At 39.8% G+C, this 4,606-nt stretch overlaps 1 non-coding gene across 1 annotated transcript; it reads left to right on the plus strand.

Moving 5' to 3' along the window:
- The first annotated feature begins 3,648 nt into the window (after positions 1 to 3,648).
- LOC142710545 (U2 spliceosomal RNA) lies at positions 3,649 to 3,835 on the plus strand. Its single transcript, XR_012869570.1, has one exon. It is a non-coding gene; the product is annotated as a U2 spliceosomal RNA (small nuclear RNA).
- Positions 3,836 to 4,606: the final 771 nt, after the last annotated feature.

The following is a 4,606-nucleotide window of genomic DNA, read 5'->3' on the forward strand; positions in this document are numbered from 1 at the left end:
TTGGATCAGCCTTTTCTGGAAGAAGGTCAAGGGACTCATCTCTTTACCTTAAATTGCCCGCCTCCAGAAGGCAAAGGCTGAGATATAAATGGACAGTTTGTGGATATTTGGTTGCTAAAATCAAAGTATGGCCACCAAAACTCTATGTAATGTCGTATCCTTAAATGTGCGACAAATTAAATCTAAGCCCAGGAGGGCTGCAGTCCTTGATTTTTTAAAAAATATAGGAGCTGATATTTATGCTTTGCAGGAATGTGGAATAGCAGAACCTGTGCCTGAGCAGGAGTGGCCACATGGCCAATGTATATGGTCTGGTTCCTCTATGAATAAAAATGATGGTGTAGGAATTTTGCTAGGGAATAGGAATTTAAAGTTAGAGAGCTATACTGTGGTGGAGGTGGGGAGGTGTATTTTGGCAGAGATTAATGTCAGAGGATGGAGGGTAAGGGTAATTAATATATATGGAGCAACAAAAAAAGAAGAAAGATTAGAGCTCCTAGAGAAATTGTCTTTTTTTTTGCCAGGGAGAATTCCCACGATTTGGGTTGGGGACTTTAACTGTGTGACGGAGGGGGAAAAAATGGATGTATCTGGTAAAAAGTTGTACCAAATAATCAAAGATTTTTCTTTTATAGATGCTGCTGAGGTTCATTTGGGAAAGCCACCACCCGACACTTATAGATCTGATAGAGGAGGGGTAACATCAAGGATAGATCGGGTGCTCTTCTCAAAAAATGTGGGGTGTATAAGTTTGCAGCAGCGTGATGTGACCTTTTCTGACCATGTGTGTATGTGTGCAACCTTTGAAGGGGATGCTCGTTTAGTGCGTGGTGCAGGCGTATGGAAGCTAAATGTAAGTTTGTTAGAGGATGAAAGAATTGTGAAGGCTTTTATATATGCTTATAAAGGATGGAAATTGCGGCAGGAATTTTTTGGGAATGTGTTGGAGTGGTGGGACTGGATGAAGAATGAATGTAAAAAATTTTTTAAAAAATGGGGCTATAAAAAAGCAGCTATGCTAAGAAACCAATATAATGAGTTGAATGTTAGAATAGAATGGTTAAGAAAACTTAGCGAGCTAGGGGTGGATGTGAGTGATTTGATGAGGGACGCAAGGAGTGAAAGTAGCCGTTTACTAGAGGAAAAAGGGAAAAAAATTATATATACATCAAAAGTGGAAAACTTAGACAAAGACGAAAAATGCACACGATTCTTTTTCAAAAAAATATGTGGTAAAAAGGATGATATGGATGAATTATTGAATGATAGGGGTGAGTGTGTTTCTGGAAAGGATGTGATGAGTGAAGTTGAAGGTTTTTATACCCAGTTGTATGGAGAGAAGTGGTATGATAAGGATTTGATGAATGAGGTTTTGAATGGGTTGGAAAATAAACTTGGAGAGGAAGATCGTGAGTCTCTGTGTGGTGATATTACCATGGATGAAGTGAGAAATGTGGTGATGAGTGCAAATAAAAATAAAACACCTGGGAAGGATGGGATTCCAATTGAATTATATGTGAGGATGTGGGATATAATGGGTGGGGATTTGCTTGCGGTATGTCAGTATATGTGGAAGCATGGTGTGCTGAGCGAATCTATGAAAGAAGGTGTGGTTGTGCTGATATATAAAAAAGGTGAGAAGAAAAACTTGGCAAACTGGAGGCCAATTACTTTGTTGGCTTCTGATTATAAGTGTTTTAGTAAAGTATTGGCCAATAGGATGCGTGAGGTTGTTGGTGAAGTGGTGAATGAAGATCAAGTGTGTGCAGTGCCTGGTAGAAGTATGACTGATAATTTGTTGTTACTAAGGGATATGATTGGGGACTGTATGGATAGAAAGCAGAAATGTATGGTCCTATCTGTGGATTTTGAAAAGGCATTTGATAGGGTGTCGCATGAGTTTATGTTTAAAGTGCTGTTTAAAATGGGTTTTCCGAGAAAGTTTGTGTATGCAGTGAAAGGTTTGTATAGGAACGTAACAAGTGAGTTTCTCGTAAATGGGTTTCTGAGTGGAAAAGTGGGGATAAGGTCAGGTGTCAGGCAGGGTTGCCCTATGTCCCCTGTCCTGTTCATTAGTGTGATTGAAGTATTGTTGTGTATGGTTAGAAGGGAAAAATTTATCAGTGGGTTATTAATCCCTGGGAGTAATGGGAAATTTGTGAAAGTGTTGGGTTATATGGACGATGTGGTGATTGTTAGTGAAAGGGAGGCGGAGATAAATAGAGCGAGATTGTTGTTGAGTTTGTTTTGTAGTGCGTCTGCGTTTAAAGTGAATTGGGGTAAATGTAGCTTTAAGTGTTTTGGTGACAGGTGTGTGAGAATGGATGGGGTTAAGTGTGAGATGGGTGCTATTAAAATATTGGGTGTGCAATTTAATGAGGATCTGAGAGGGACTGAAAGTTGGGATGAATGTGGTATGAGAATAGAACGAAAGCTGAACTTTTGGAGCCTGAGAAGTTTGACACTGACGGGAAAAATTCTGATAGTTAAAGCTGTTATATTACCAATTTTACTTTTTTGTGCAGTTGTTTTCCCTTTTGCTACCCATAAAATTAAGAAGACGGAAAAGATGATTTTTACCTTTTTTTGGGGGAGTAGAATGGAAAAATTGAAGAGAGAGTATGTGTATAAGATGTGTGTGAATGGTGGTTTAGATTTCCCAAATGTTGAGTTATTTTTGGGTTTGCATTATATCAAAGTGGTGTCTGTGTTAGTGCAGAGGAATAACAAGACTGGTTTCATGATTAGATACTTGGCTGGTTGGATGTTGTATGGTCTGAATTGGGTAAAGAGAGATGCAAGTGTGCCTGTGGCTTTCAAGTGTCCAGTGTGGTATATGAGGATTGAGGTTTTTGTGAGGAAAAATGACTTGCTTGCTGTGCCAATGAGTGGTTTTAAAAATAAGAATGCGGTGATGAAGAGAATACGTGCGAATGAAATTCCATGTGAAATTGCAGGTTTGAGGTCTAATGAAGTGCAGAGTGTATGGAGTAAATTGAAGGTGAGTGGTCTGTCAAACAGACAGCGTGATATTGTGTGGATGTCGCTGCATAATATCCTACCTGTTAGGCAAGTGCAGAAAAGAAGGGATCTTATTAGGTCTGAGGTTTGCCCGAGGGATGGATGTGGAGCAAGTGAGAGTGTGAGACATATGTTGTGGGATTGTGACTATTCGTATGAAGTATGGAAAGGGGTGGGTGGTTTGTGTAAAGAACTGGCGGGGGTAAAATTCGTTAATTGGAAAGTAGCAATGTTTGGAATGGGTGCAAGTAGTCGTATGAAAGATAGAATTATGTGGTTAATTATGGCATGTGTGATGGAAAGTTTGTGGGATGTGAGAAACTTGTTAGTGTTTAAAAGGAAATTAGTGCCTGTAAATGAGTGTATTAGGATGATTTTGTCTAGACTTTACGTCATATATTTGTGGGATAGACAGCATGGTGGTGGCTTAGATTCAGAGGGGATATGGAAGTTCAAAAAATGGAAATTCCTGATACGATGTAGGTAATATTGTTCTGTTTTTTTTGTGATTGTTTATGTGAATTGATTATGAATAAAGAACAAACCAGAATGATGCTAAGTTTGAAGCAACGTGGTTTTGATTTTCAAGTTTTGAGAAACATTATAAGTTGCTTATAACTAACTGAAATGGTTTTAAAAAAAAAAAAAAAAAAAAAAAAAATCTGTTCTTATCAGTTTAATATCTGATACGTCCCCTATCTGGGGACCATATATTAAATGGATTTTTAGAACAGGGAGATGGAAATAGAGCTTGCTCTGTCCACTCCACGCATTGACCTGGTATTGCAGTATTTCCAGGACCGGTGCACCCTTTCCTTATGTGTTGACTAAAATCAGATTCCAAAAGTGTTTTTTTGTGTTTGCCATTGTTTCTGTCTTTCTGATGGGATCTCCCCTTTTAATCCCATTATTTCAACACCTGTTGGACAATGCATTTGTACAGTCATGTGTGATAATGAGCTAATTTATTAAATGCAATTAATTAATACATTGCCACCTCTTGTTGTGTGTGTGTCTTCTGTGTTTCTGTGTTTCCGGCATTTCACATTGGAACAGCTCATTCACCTTCCTTGTCTTCTCTCCGCCCTCCCTCCTAGGTAAGTTAAAGAGCTGCACCGGAGCCAGCCACTGATTGATGCAGCACCACAGTCAAATAGTGGAGTGGAGTGGAGTAGGGGAACAGCAAACAGCCATTAAAGCAGCCAGCCGCCTACCCGCCACAATGGACCTACCTGTGTACACTAGATGGATGTGATGGAATGTACTGTCGTCCCTACATTTCAAGAAGAAGTAAGAATTGCAGTTGCAACAAACCCTTGCTTGCCTACAAAGACAGCAGCAATTTGGATTTGTTACTATGTTACCTGGAAGAATAACAAACTGTGCAAGGATGGAGGTTGTAGGAGCAAGGAGAAGTTGTCTGTAAAGTTGGTGGATGCTTATTTTCCATTTTGCAGTCCCTTGTCTCCCTCTTGTGGCCTCCTGGAGGCAAATAAATGTGCAAAAAAAAGACAGCCTGGCGGCCGGCTGTTGCAGTGTTGCCCTCTCAGGCAACACTGAGTGACTGACTGAGCCTCACCGTCTT

This window comes from Rhinoderma darwinii, unplaced genomic scaffold (assembly GCF_050947455.1).
Source record: "Rhinoderma darwinii isolate aRhiDar2 unplaced genomic scaffold, aRhiDar2.hap1 Scaffold_426, whole genome shotgun sequence".
In the NCBI taxonomy this organism is placed as follows: domain Eukaryota; kingdom Metazoa; phylum Chordata; class Amphibia; order Anura; family Rhinodermatidae; genus Rhinoderma; species Rhinoderma darwinii.